Genomic DNA, 15664 nt, shown 5'->3' with positions numbered 1-15664 from the left:
TGACTTTCACTTTCATTTGAGCTTTTCACACATTCTCTTCTCTACCAGTCAAATGTCATTTTCTTTCTGAGGCCTTTTAAGAATTTATGGAAAAATATATGGAGGATATAAAAATCCTCTCCTTCATTAAATACTTTAAGTACCTCCAATATGTGTAAGAGTCTTAAAGATTTGGTTCTTCACAACTAATTTGAAAAACATGTGTGCTCCATCACATAGGCTGCTTTAGCTATCAAGCTGAGTATTTTATTCTACCTTCAGACTATACATTCTGAGTCAGGCAGTATTTTACATGCTTTTAATTCAACATTCACAACAACTACAGAAAACAAGTTCATTTTATGTCCTTATTTTATAAAGAAAGAAGCTGGAATATTGACATGATAAGTGATTTCAATGCCTTTTCTCCAATAATCTGAGGGAAACACCAGTGGTTGATAAATTTGTGTTAACATGTAATAATAGTGTGAATTAGAAGAAACCTTATGAAGAACTGTAGAAGGACAAGGGAACACTCAAAACCATCTTATAAGATTTTTATTTTGATTATATATCTAGGAAAAACTGTCTAAGGAAGTAGAAATCTGTTATAAATTGAATGATGTAAGAAAACAGCCTGTTGCTATACATTTATTTCTTTTAATGGATGTTGTATTTATTTACATTTCACATGTTATCCTTTTTCCTGATTTCCCCTCTGGGATCCTCCTATCCCATCCTACTTCTATGAAGGTGCTCCCCCACGTACCCACCCACTCCCTTCCTTTACCTGCTCTGGCATTTCCCTATACTCTGGCATCAAGTCTTTATAGGACCAAGGGCCAATGGGAGGAGTCCCATTGATGCCAGACAAGGGCATCTTCTGTTACATATGAGGCTGGAGCCATCCGTAACTCCATGTGTACTTTTTGTTGGTGGTTTATTCCCTGGGAGCTCTGGAGTGTCTGGTTGGTTGATATTGTTGTTTTTCTTATGGGGTTCAGGTCCACTGGGGACCCTGAACTCAGTCTAATGTTTGGCTGTGATAATCCACCTCTGTATTTGTCATGCTCTGGCAGAGTCTCTCAAATGACAGTCGTATCTGGCTCATATCAGCTTGCACTTCTTCTAAACAGTCTCATAACCCATAAAGTAATAGAAACAGCCATTGAAAGACTCACAATCAAAAAATGTTCAGGACTAGATGGGTTTAGTTCAGAATTCTATCAGACTTTCAAAGAAGACCAGTACCAATACTCTTCAAATTATTCTACAAAATAGAAACAGAAGGAACAGTACCCAATTCGTTCCAGGAGGCCACAATTACACTTATACCTAAGCCACACAAGGACCCAACAAAGAAAGAGAACTTCAGACCAATTTCCCTTATGAATACTGATGAAAAATACTGAATAGAATTCTCACAAACTAAATCCAAGAACACATCATAACAATCATCTGTCATGATCAAGTAGGCTTAATCTAAAGAATGCAAGGATAGTTCAATATACAAAAATCCATTAGTGTAATCCACTATATTAAAACCTCAAGGAAAAACTCCCACATGATCATCTCATTAGATGTTGAGAAAGCATTTGACAAAATTCAATACCCATTCATGTTAAAAGTCTTGGAAAGATCAGGAATTCAAGGGCCATATCTAAACAGAGTTGCTATACATTTTATGTTACAGATGAGTATGACAAAGATAAATCTATAGAAAACAGGAGGAACAGGAGATATGACATTTGGTACTTTATACAAGACTGGATGACCTTGAAAAGTTTTTCGTTAATCAAGTCACAAATTGTCATTGCTCATGTCATAGTCATGTCATGAAGATGGATCTCATGTGAAGTTTGTAGTCTTTGCAAATTTCTAATAAGAAAATTATGGGACCTGGTTAAGAGCAGATCACAGGTTTACTTTCAAAACTTCCTCATCTCTTTCTCAGTGAACTTCTTCTATACTTTTTCTCTTTTTATTGGATAGTTTTTGTTTACACTTCAAATGTTATCCTCTTTTCCTGGTTTCCCGTCCATAGGGCTATCCCATCCTCCCTTCCCCTTCTTCTATGAGGGTGTTCTGCCACCTATCCAACCACCCCTTCCTGCCTCCCCGCCCTGGTATTCCCTGCGACTTACCATCAGATCTCTAGTTCCAGCGACCACACTATCAAGACTATACTTTAAGAACAAGTTAATTAACAATTCTCAAAAGTTTTGTCAATCCCTTGTAGATCTTTTTTCTGTACTTATACATGCCTCATCTTGATTTTCACTAAGCCATACCAAATAACAATCTCTATTACACTTCATGAGGAATCAGCTTTTCCTCCCTCTGAGACATTATTACATTCATGTTAAATCCTTTAACAAAATGAATAAAGAACTGGCAACATACATCAACTTTTTCATTTCCCACCTTTTTTCTGTGTGACCTCTTCTCCTTTATGAAGCTGAAAAAGCTAAAAATGCATATTTATGTTATCCTTTATAGCTCCCTATGTAATTTTTGCATCTGTGGCACATTGTTTTGTCTGGTAGAAGCAAATTATTACACACTGCCCTCCCAGAGTAAAAATTCATCCTATTTTTGGTATATTCACTTGCAGGTGACAAGATTTCTGTCATTACCTAGAGTTGTTCTATCTCTCAATCATTTTGAATGTAAAGTTTGTTAGATTTAGAAGTCTTGACTGATATCTCTGTCAACTCATTTCCAGCATATTCTCTCTCTCTCTCTCTCGCTCTCTCTCTCTCTCTCTCTCTCTCTGCCTATTGCCTATCTTAGTACCAATAAGATTTACTGATATACAATATTATTTACTAACTTTTCTACATAATGAATTACTTCTTTTTTTATGGGGAATTGACAGCACTTTAGTAAATTATATTGATCCATAGAGATAGCTGCATGGAGAAGACAGAAACTTAGTCCATTACACAGACCAAGCACAAAATTCAATGCCACATACATCACATACGTACAGGTCTGTATAATACTTCATACAACAAATGTGACAAAGGAGAAAGTAGGAAATATGTTTGACTTCACTGTACAGAATAGTACTTCCTGAACATTTGTCCAATAGTATAGAGAATAAAAACAACCACTTATAAATCATACCTCCTGAAATTTAAAACATGACATAAATCAATGATCATCATCATTTGACTGAAAATGATGCCTCTACCATTCGTAAAAATCTTAATAGATTCTTATAAAAATAAGTATATTTACACTATAAACACAAGATAAATCTTATCTATTAAACTTCACACCTACTAAGTAGCATTCAAGATATGTAAGGTAGTCTACATGATTTCAGAACAGAAATGCAAACATGGTTATCCCAAAGCTACAGATACTGCAAAGTAAACCAGTTACTTGCTCGTAAGATATTCTGGTACAGTAGTGGAACAAATATTATGGAAATAATTCTATTTCCTGATTCTATTTAAGACACACTCTACGTGTTGGAAGCCATGCCTGAAACTGCTAAAGCAGCCAAAATCCTAAGAGTAGATATGTCCTGAGCCAAGAGGAAAACTCAATACTCTTATTTTGCTAAAGTACCATATCAGTGAAATGACTGTCATAACTATAGATCTGTGTTTGAAACCCTCATTAGAAAAGCATCATCTTCTTGTAGACTATGGACACTAATACAGAGACCCCAACCTGGAAAGTGTACAGAGAAAGTGGTAAGTCAATTTTAAATGGGATGATTTCTTTATGCCTCTCCTCAAGACTTCATTATCTCTATAGCAAAGGAAACAGAGATTCTAAGAGATTGGGTTGATAGATTATTCTACTGAGTGACTTACAGACACAATACCAAGTCCCTAGGAAAAAAGAAAAGAAAAAATAATATGGAATCTTAGAAGTAATATTAAGAAGTCAATAGGATTCAAATAAGGGATTACTGAGTGAATGATGGTAGAGGTCAATACTTTCACTTTTGTGCATTCAGAGGACCTGTGGTAGCATCACCTAAGAACAGCACAATGGCCCCAACCACCCTGTGTTTCCCTTTAGTATTTAGGTATTTTAGTAATTTCTGAAATTTAGTGAATATAAATATCCTCTACTTCAGAAGACAGATGTGATATTTGGATTCCACTGATCATGGATGTATGTTAAAATTTATTCTCAGTCTAATAGGTCAGGTCTGCACCTGAAAGATGCACTGTGGACTCACTGATTTTTGGTGAACAGGATTTTTTTTCCTTTTTTTCTTTATTAACTTGAGTATTTCTTATTTACATTTCAAATGTTATTCCCTTTCCTGGTTTCCGGGCCAACATCCCCCTAACCCCTCCCCCTCCCCTTCTATATGGTTGTTCCCCTCCCCATCCTCCCCCCATTACCGACCTCCTCCCAACAATCACGTTCACTGGGGATTCAGTCTTAGCAGAACCAAGAGCTTCCCCTTCCACCGGTGCTCTTACTAGGCTGTTCATTGCTACGTATGAGGTTGGACCGCAGGATAAGTCCATATATAGTCTTTGGGTAGTGGCTTAGTCCCTGGAAGCTCTGGTTGCTTGGCATTGCTGTTCATATGGGGTCTCAAGCCCCTTCAAGCTCTTCCAGTCCTTTCTCTGATTCCTTCAACGGGGGGTTCTGTTCTCAGTTCAGTGGTGTGCTGCTGGCATTCGCCTCTGTATTTGCTGTATTCTGGCTGTGTCTCTCAGAGGAGATCTACATCCGGTTCCTGTTGGCCTGCACTTCTTTGCCTCATCCATCTTATCTAATTGGGCGGCTGTATATGTATGGGCCACCTGTGGGGCAGGCTCTGAATGGGTGTTCCTTCTGTGTCTGTTTTAATCTTTGCCTCTCTATTCCCTGCCAAGGGTATTCTTTTTCCTCATTTAAAGAAGGATTGAAGCATTCACATTTTGATCATCCGTCTTGAAATGAATTACTTCTTTCTTGTTGCCTCAAAGCTTGTGTATTACACCCTGATATGTCTATTTGTGGATCTATTCAGTTTATTCCACTTGAAGTTCAATGTGTTTTCTAATTATGTAGATGAATATTTCTATCATACTTTAGATATTTTCAGTTATTGTCTCTGATCATCACTGGAGAAATGGAAAATTATCGATACTATTATCTGTTTATGTCCTGAATTTCAGACACTTTAAAAACATCTGAGGTAGTTTTTAATTTTACTTACCAATATTAATTTCGTATATACCATAATAAAAAGGCACATTTAATTTTAAAAGTATAGATGATGTTGAAATATTGTCTACAAATAAAATGGCTTCTTTTTTCTTTTAGTTTTTTTTAAATAATGGTTTCTTCAATTTAATGATTTTCTTCCATATAAGAGATCACTCAAATTCCCATACTTTTATGTTGTAAAATTTTTAATGCTCCTTTCCTTTCTTTTCCTTTCCCTTCCCTTCCCTTCCCTTCTCTTCCCTTCCCACCTTTCTTTTCTGTTCTTTTCTTTAAGTTTATTTTTGGAGATAGGGTTTCTCCATGTAGTTCTGGCTGTCTTGGGGTGTATTGTGCAGATTGAGCAGGGCTTACTTTGAAGTGACAAAGAGCATCCTTGTTCTACCTTCAGAGTGCTGAGATTAAAAGCATTTACCACCATAGCTGGTTTCATGTGAATTTTATAATTATCTCAACCCTTTCATAGATACATAGGATCCCAGGCCAAGTGACTATGATTTTATCTGCAGTAGAAATAGTTTTCTCTTCCTTTTTGCCTTTAGTCCTCCTACTTTATTTTCCTCTTCCTCTTCCTCTCTTTTTATTCTTCCTTCTCTTCTTTTTACTTTCCTGGTCTTCCTCATCATATTTTTTTCAGGACAGGATTTGTTATGTGGTCCAAACTATGCTCAAATACCAAGTCACCTACACTGACTTCAAACTCAAGGCCACCTAGCCTCAGTATATCAAAGACCAGGATTTCTTGTGTTAGCCACCACACATAGATAGAGAGCAAATTGTTTTTTAAGTAAATATGTAAAATTTTTATTTCGATTCTCTAATTTTTTCATGAATTTACTTAATTATACTTGTACGTTAAACTTCTATCAGATTCTTTACTGCAAATATATTACCATTTTAAAGCATGACTTTGTCAACTGTCTGGGTGAATGGCTTATCATACAAATAAAAGCAGAGTTTACATATTTTAAAAAGAAAATGAAGGTTTATATGTGTCATAATTTTCTTTCAAGACAAAAAAATCAAGTAATGTTAAAATTCATATCTTCCCTAAGATGATAAATAATGTTCAATAATGCTTTTATGAACCCCAAATTATGGGAGTATTAAGTCAATGGCTTTAGGTGAAGCTAACAACCACATAGGCACTGAGTTAGATAACTGATCTGGACTGGCAACACCAAAGTTTAAAATACTGTTCCACAGAACTTTGCTCTAAGAAATGGTTACAAGCAGACATCTCAGTGCTCGTATTAGTTATACATATATGAAACATTTTAGTGCAATAATTAGTTCAAATGTAATCCCTAAGTGTTGATGATTTTCATTCCCCAATCTTGGAATTATAATGCCTTAATCAGATTTATTTTAATCAAGGGATTTCAGTTCATAATTTATATAAATCTATGGTTACTGTGGTTTTACTTAGAAAATGTTTTGATGCTCTATAATTGTAATTATAGAAAATAAATAATAAAAATACCTACTAATAAGAAATTTTCACACTATAAGCAGAATGTTTTGCTAAACAAACACAATATTACTCAGACATCAAAATTAAAGTAATCTCAAGGGTGCTGAAAATCTTTTATTTCTAAAACTTAATTTTAGAATAAATTAATAGAAAATTTTAGTTCAAGTTTCTATGTAAAACTTATGGTTTTGTATTTTTGCAGTTATTATAAGACTATGCATGTACAGATATAATTTTATATACATGAAATAATGATTTATTTGTGTTATGGATAATTAAATTTTACTTCAACAGCTGGGATTCAAGTATTTAGGCTCATTTTTGAAGGATTGTATGGATTAAGTTTAGCCTCTGGAATTAGAGAAAGGATTGAAAGAGCTGAAGGAGCTGGCAACCCCGTAAGAACAACAATACCAACCAGGGGCTAAACCACTACCCAAAGACTATACAAGGACTGACCCATGGCTCCAACTGCATATGTAGCAGAGGAAGGCCTTCTTGGGCACCAATAGAAGGAGAAGCCTTTGGTCATGCCAAGGTTGAACCGTCAGTGTAGGGAAATATCAGAGGTAGGGGCGGGAATGAGGGGAGAATGGGGAGGGGAACACCTTTATAGAAGGGAAGAGGAATGGGATAGGGGTCTTATGTCTGGGAAACTAAGAAGGGGAACAATATTTGAAATGTAAATTAGAAAATATCCAATTAAAAAAAAGAGTTTTAAAAAAAAGATTAGCCTCTGATGCAAAGTAGTAGTGGTGTACCCCTTAAATTGCAATACTCAGAGTCAGAGGCAGTTGAATCTCTTGAGTTCCAGGTCAGCCTGGTCTACAGAGTGAGGTTCAGGACAGCCAGGGTTACACAGAGAAACCCTGTCACAAAAAACTAGTCGACCCACCAACCAATCAACAACCAACCAAACCAAACAACAAAAACAAGTTTTTTTTTTTCCTCTGAGCACATATGTGGGCAAGTACCTTGATTAACAATGTGAGAAGATGCATTGTAACTTTTGGATGGGACTATTCTCTGCATGAGGAATCCTGAGCTGTGTAACATGTACTATGCAAGGCAAACACTAACATACATGCATGTATTGCTCTCTTCTTCTCAATGAGGACATGATGTGACAGTTCTATCAAGCTTCTGAGTCTGTGGCCTCCCTCCCATGATGTATTGCATACTGGATCTATGAGACAAATAAACTCTGCCTCTATGAATTATTTTTATTAATGTGTTTTATTATAACAACAGAAGAATCCACATTAAATATCAGTCACAGGACAACGATAAATCTTGATTTATAATCTATTACCAACATTTGATGAATTGTTTCAAACTTCCACAGTTTAGATTTGAGAAATTTAACATAGTTACTGAAAATGCTAAGCTTCTTCAATATTGTGCTTTTATTATATGTGATATTCTACTTTTTTGTTTTCCTAGTATTATTTTGTAAGCCAGTCTGATAAAATTATTTACAAAATGATACATACCAAAGGCAGTAAGAATGTAGGCAACAATGTGAACAAGAGTTATATATTCAAAGAAATATGACCATGAACTGTTTTTATGGTGAGGAATACATACTCTTTTATAATATGTTACATTTAATGTTGTCTGATAGTTTTCTGATAGTATACTATTTGGTTACTAATATATAGTATTATTAATCTTCATAAGAAATTATTTTATTGAGTGACATGTATTGTAAGAAACTTGGCAAAAAGCTTCTGCCTATAGAATTACCAACCAATATTACAAATAATCCAATTAAGATAATAATTTCTAAACCATGATAAAAGTAAGATTAACCTTAGTAAGTCATCCACTGAGGATTCAAATTTCATTGTCTGTACTTGTTTTCCTTTATACATGTTTATTAAACTTAGAGAATTTTATATAATGTATTTTGATCCTATTTTATCCCTATTACTTCCCTTAACTTCCCTCATATGTAGCCTTCCCTTTCTACCCTCTAAACTTCTTTTTTTTAAATCATAGCTCTTTCAGTCCAATTTCTGCTGCTCATATACCTTTAAATGTGGGGTCATTCACTTGAGAGTAGCTGACCTACACTTTTAAAGAAAATAGATTCTCTTCTTAGAAGTCATGCCTATAGCTTTTCAGTCAGTGGTTGGGGCTCATGAATTCCTGGCTGCTCTATGTAAGAACAGCAATCAATTTTTGCATATACTCTGCATGTCCATAACTAAACGGATCCTGTCTTATTCAAAAGACTCTCTTTTCTTCTGAAATCTCTAATGCATAGCTCCTAACATCTTTCCACTGTGATGGTCCTGAAGTGTGGGGAGAGCATGTGATATAGTAGTTCCCTTTCTGACTGAGTGCTCTACAGTTACTCATTCTTTTCACCATAAATGGTTGTAAGTTTCTGTATTACACTTCATTTATTGCATAAAGAATCTCTTCTGCTGAGGTATTACATGGATAAAGAGTTATGAATTCAGAGGAAATTTCATGTGAGGTATAATTGGCAAAATGATAGTAGGTTTATCCCTAGCTTGAGCTGTAGATCTTCCCACCATGAATTCTTGAAGATATATATATCTATCTCTAAGCTTTTGTATTTGGGCCTTATATGTAATTGGAAAGAAGTTGTTTACTCTGTTTACTCACATTACATTCATGTAATCACAGCACCCATGGGCATATCTTGGCCACATCTTGTCATATTAGATTTTTTTCAAACCAGGATGCCTAGCATTTGTCAATACTATGAGAACTCGCCAGCAGGAAGATTTCTGGTTAGTGTTGACTAGATTTTTCCATGTTCTGTGACCAATGCATGTGGTTTCTTCACCAGTTCTGTGAGGTGACCAAGAGTAATGATCACAGTTTGTGTTTTTATGGTAGTTTGCAGGACACTTCTGATCAAAGACTTGAGGAGATTTATTAGATGCCTTTCACTAGATTGTTATTTGGCAACTTATATCTTCTGGCATAAGCATAATTACCTGTAGGATAACTTTAGACTATTGTATATATTTACTAATACATATAAAATATTAAGCTATTATATATTTAGCTTATAAAATAGTATATATTTATATATATATATATATATACATTTATTACTTCCCTAATTCCCTCCTCTGCCATGTCTTTCTATTTCTCTCCCAACTTTAATATTCCTTACCATTATACCTCTTTTATTCATTATATCACATCCGTTATACAACACCCCCTCCCCGTGTTGTTTGACACTATTGCTGTGGAGACATGAAGAAATGTCTATTTATCAAGGACAGGGCATTTACTACAGACAAAAGTAGGAACATCACCAAAGTCCAACTGCTAAATTAATGAGTTTGTTAGTTTTATTTACAGAACTATAGGTGGGGTTACTTTCAGGAGCAGAAATGATAGTTACATAAACAAAACCCACAAAGTCCCCATTGTGAGGACTCATAGCACTTGGAAATCTGGTCCTCGGTCTGCACCTTGTACTTTGCTCAGCAGATGGAAGAGTGTCTCTCTTTGACTGCTCAGACGGTCTGAGTATTTTTCCAGGCTAGTAAGTTAGTCTCTATCTCTTTCAGACTTCTTGTCTTCTCTCTGCCTTTTCCAGCCTGCATGGCTGGTCTAAAATTTTTCTCAGGAATTTCATCTTGCCTGATATTTTCTCTACATTTCTTATATTCATTTGAGGAGGGTGAGGTCTAATATATCTAGTCAGTTTTAGAGACTCCTTAAAGTCTTTGAGTTATTTAATTCCCCTACTTAATAATTTTCCCTGCAGGATATATGGAGTGTTTTCAGCTCTCTTGATAATGACTTGTTTCACAATGGATTTTCTTCAAGGATGGAAAAATTATCTCCATGAAAATTTTCTTCTTTCTCACTTCCAATGGCCTCTTTCCAGTTTCATGGATTCTGAATGCACTGAAAATTAAACATATACCTGTAAAGAATTGATGCAAATGTCTACTCTACTAACAACATGAGACACTTATCTCTCTGCATCTGGATTATTTCACTTAGTATAACATTTCCAGCTCCATTTAAGCCTCCTGTGCTGCATGGCTTACATGACATAACTGGCTAGTTGCTCAAAAAATATTTCTTTACTTTTCCTATGCACATTGAAAAGTTAATCTTCAGCCTCTTTTAGTTATGTTGTAGTAATGTAACTGGCACTAAGAAACAGGATAGAAGGAACCTATTATTGTTTGGCCATGAAACATATGATCTTCCATGATCTCACTCAGTGTCTGGAAATGAAATTCTCTGAAATAGAATTATAAGACAGTGGGAATCTGAAGCCTGGGTTTTTGGTTTTTTGGATGGAGCTGTCTAATAGAATAGCTCATCTAGGAACATCTGTATTGAACTTTGTGTAAGTGATAAATAAACCATGATTAAATTAAGCATCCAAGTTTTAGTTTGTTTGTTATAGCAACCAGAAAGTACTGCCCTGAGTCATGCAGCTGACAGAAGTGCAGTTTTTGGAGGAAATCTTTACAAGGTAATAATTTCCCAATTATAACATAAAATGAATATGTTTTACATGAATTTTAACATTCAGAAATATTTTTCTTAAAAACATGACATCTACCACAAAAACACAACACAGAACAAAATGCATATGTATAAAGAAGATATATTCATCTATAGGTCTATTTCTGAGTAGGCTGGGGTAGTATTTTGAAAAGAACTCCAGATGTAAAACAAATGATTCTACTGTAATAATACATTAAAAATACCTTGTAATTAAGTTACCTATTTCCATGACCAAAGAAAACTTGCTCTAGAGTATCAAATATTATGTTTGTTAACAAAGAAGCAGAATTGAGTACATTTAAAACTGAAAGCATTCAACCTCCTTAGTCATCAGGGAAATGTAAATCAGGACACACCAATCAGAACCTTAAGATAAAAACTCAGGTAACCACAAATGCTGGTAAGGATATTAAGAAATAGGAGTAGATCTCCATTGCTGGTGAAATTGCATGCTGTAACAGTCAATTTGGAAAACAATCTTGCAGTTCCTCTGAAAATTGGGCATAGTTCTACTTGAAGATCCAACTATACCACTACTAGCCATATACCCAAGAGATGCTCCATATAACATATAACATATGGAACATATAACAAGGAAACATGCTCTACTCCCTTCATAGCAGCCTTATTTATAATAACCAGAAGCTGGAAACAATTCAGATGTTCCTCAATGGGAGAATAGATACAGAAAATGTGATACATTTACATAGCGTAGTATTATACAGTTATTAAAAACGATTAGTTCATGAAATTTGTAGACAAATGGATGGGACTATCTTGAGTGAGGTAAACCAGACCCAAAAGAGCACACATGTACTCATTGACAAGTGGATATTAGCCCAAATCTCAGAATAGCCACAATACAACTCAGAAACTATATGAAGCTTAACAAGAAGGAAGACCAACGTGTGGATATTTTAATACTACTTAGAAGGGGGAAAATTAATCACCTGAGGTAGAAGGATAGAGGAGCCTGAGAGGGAGAAATGAGGGGAAAGAAAAAGGGGGCAGATCAGGTATGGGAAGAGATAGCAGAGAAGTCCAGAGGGTCAGGAAAATGAATAAAAATATGTACCTTTGAGGGGTGAGGAACAGGAGGAACCACTAGAAAGTCCTAGACACTAGGGAAACAAGAGGTTCTCAGGACGCAACGGGGATGACATTTGCTGAAATACCCATTAGAGGGGAGATAGAACAAGAAGAGACCACCTGTCGTAGACAGACACGAATGGCCAATTGAGGGATGGGGCCACCTACCCATCTCTAATTTTTTTAACACCTGTTAAAAAGTTGTTCCTATTTAAAGGAAGCACAGGAACAGAAAAGTGGTGTAGAGACTGAAGGAAAGGCCATCCAGAGTCTGCCCAACCTTGGGATCCATCCTATCGTCTGACACCAAACTCCTATACTGTAGCTGATGCCAAGATGTGCTTACTGACATCAGCCAGTTGTTTTATGGTTGTTTTATGAGGGGCCCTGCCAGCATCTGACTAAGACAGATACAGATACAGCCAACCACTAGACTGAGCCTAGGGACCCCAGTGAAAGAGTTGGGGGAAGCACTGAAGGACCTGAAGGAGATTGCAAAACCATAGGAAAAACAACAATATCAACAAACTAGAATCACCCCTCTAGAGCTCCCACAGACTAAACCACTGAAGAGTCTATATGAATGGTTCCCATGTCTCCAGCTACATATATAGTTACTTTATATTACAAGCAAGTGCAGTTTGTGTTTGATACTTCATTGAGACACTACATTCCAATTTTAATACACCTTTGATGTACTTTTGTATGAATCTGCAGAATCTATGAACTTTTCTCAGAGTGTATAAGCAAATAGACTCTGAAAAATCAGGACCCCGGTGGCCATATCAGGTATTGAATAAGAGATATCTAATTGGACGATAGAAGGAGAAAGTAATCTGTGCGATAAAATATTGAGGAATATGTTTACAAATTGAGTAAAAAAAGGAATGACTTTTTCCAGGGGCCTGCAATTTATAATTAAGCAAGAGGAGTAAAAATTGGAGTTCGGGAGGTTGCTAATTCTGAAGGAGATATGATCAATATTTAAATCAAAGTAGATTAGTAGAACTTATAAATGAAAAAGACTTCTCTTTGCCAGTATGTAAAATTTAATAAGGGATGGATGTTTGCTTGTGTACTTTCATTACTACAAAGAAGAGTAAACTAAAGAGCCCTCTAAGGTCATGTACCTTTCATGTAATTAACCACCAAATATTTTTGAATGCCTATATCTCTGTGTTCTAAGAGAACACCATCTAAAAAGAATCTTAATTCTCCGAGTTCACACACATGAGACTGACAATTGCTTTTTTAGGATCTTTTTTTTTTCAAGAAATGAAACATATGATATTCCTCATGACCTAAACACAGAGCATAAAGCTGTCAAGTGGCAGTATTAAGTTTTTATTTCCATTATTAGCTCTTATTCATTAGTGACATGACATCATTTAGAAAATGGTAAAGCTTTTGTCTCCTTGATAGAGGACTTTAAGAAGGACATAAATAACTCCCTTAAAGAAATACAGGACAAGACAGGTAAACGAGTGGAAGCCTTTAAAGGAGAAAAAAAAATCCTTTAAAGAATTACAGGAAACACAACCAAACAGGTGAAGGAATTGAACAAAACCATCAAGGATCTAAAAATAGAAATTGAAACTATAAGAAAAATCACAAAGGCAGACAGCCCTGGAGATAGAAAACCTAGGAAAGAGATCAAAAGTAATAGACACAAGCAACACCAACAGAATACAAGAGATGGAAGAGAGAAACTCAGGAACAGAAGATACCATAGAAAACATTAACACAACAATCAAAGAAGATGTAAAACACAAAAAGCTCCTAATTCAAAACATCCAGGAAATCCAGGACACAATGAGAAGATCAAACTTAAGGATAACAGGTATAGAAGAGAACAAAGATTCCCAAATGGAAGGGCCAGTAAATATCTTCAACAAAATTATATAAGAAAACTTCCCTAACCTAAAGAAAAAGATGCCCATAAACATGCAAGAAGCCTGCACAACCCCAAATAAATTGGAACAGAAAAGAAAACCCTCCTGTCACATAATAGTCAAAATACCAAATGCACAAAACAAAGAATTTAAAAAGCAGTAAGGGAAAAAGTTCAAGTAGCATATAAATTACACCAGACTTCTCACCAGAGACTATGAAAGCGCGAAGATCCTGGGCAGATATCATACAGACCCTAAGAGAATACAAATGCCAGTCCAAGCTACTATATATTAAAACTCAATTAACATAGATGGAGAAATCAAGATATCTCTTGACAAAACCAAATGTTCACCATATCTTTCCACCAATCCATCACTAGAAAGGATACTAGATGGAAAACTCCAACACAAGGAGGGAAACTACACTCTAGGAAAAGCAAAAAAGTAATCTTGTGACAAACCCAAAAGAAGAGAAACACACAAACATAATTCCACCTCTAACAAGAAAAACAACAGGAAACAACAATCACTATTCCTTAATATCTCTGAACATCAATGGACTCAATTCCCCAATAGAAAGACATAGACTAAGAGACTGGATACGGAAAGAGGACCCAGCATTTTGCTGCATACAGAAAACATATCTCAGTGACAAAGACAGACCCAACCTCAGAGTAAAAAGATCAAAATAAATTTTCCAAGTAAATGGTCCCAAGAAACAAGCTGGAACAACCATTCTGATATAAAATAAAATAGACTATCAACCATAAGTTATCAAAAAAGATAAGGAAGGACACTTCATATACATCAAAAAAAATCCACCAAGATAAACTCTCAATCATAAATATCTATGCTCCATAGGCAAGGGTACCTACATTCATAAAACTTACTAAAGCTCAAGGCATACATTGCACCTCAAACAATAATAGTAGGAGATTTCAACACCCCACTCTCATCAATGGACAGATTAGGGAAACACAAACTAAAGAGAGACACAGAGAAACTAACAGAAGTTATGAACCAAATGGATTTAACACATATGTATATAACATATCATCCTAAAACAAAAGGAAATACCTTCTTTTCAGCATCTCATGGTACCTTCTCCAAAATTGACCATATAAATGGTCACAAAACAGGCCTCAACATAGACAAGAATATTGAAATAAGCCCATGCATTCTATCAGATCACCACAGACTAAGGTAGATCACCAGAAAGGGTTAATATCCTATCTATACAAAGGACTCAAGAAGTTAGACTCCAGAGAGCCAAATAACCCTCTTAAAAATGGGGTACAGAACTAACCAAAGAATTCTCAGATGAAGAATATCTAATGTCTGAGAAGCAACTAAAGAAATGTTTAACATCCTTAGTCATCAGGAAAATGCAAATCAAAATAACACTTTGATTCCACCTCATATAAGTCAGAATGGCTAAGATAAAACACTTAGTTGACCACTGTTTCTGGCAAGGATATGGAGAAAGAGTAACGCTTTTCCCTTGTTGGTGGGATTGCAA

General features: G+C 35.5%; 1 protein-coding gene across 11 annotated transcripts in view; it reads left to right on the top strand.

Moving 5' to 3' along the window:
• Positions 1-15664, top strand: part of Cnbd1 (cyclic nucleotide binding domain containing 1) — a 354753-nt gene that overhangs the window by 277722 nt on the left and 61367 nt on the right. For 2 of the 11 annotated variants that reach the window (XR_015620077.1, XR_015620075.1), the window contains one exon: positions 3614-3686. The gene's annotated coding sequence lies outside the window, so the exon portion shown is untranslated. 11 annotated transcript variants of the gene reach the window in all.

The sequence above is a fragment of the Rattus norvegicus genome, chromosome 5 (genome assembly GCF_021556685.1).
Source record: "Rattus norvegicus strain SHRSP/BbbUtx chromosome 5, alternate assembly SHRSP_T2T, whole genome shotgun sequence".
NCBI classification, from domain to species: domain Eukaryota; kingdom Metazoa; phylum Chordata; class Mammalia; order Rodentia; family Muridae; genus Rattus; species Rattus norvegicus.
This window is presented reverse-complemented; position numbering and strand designations above follow the sequence as displayed.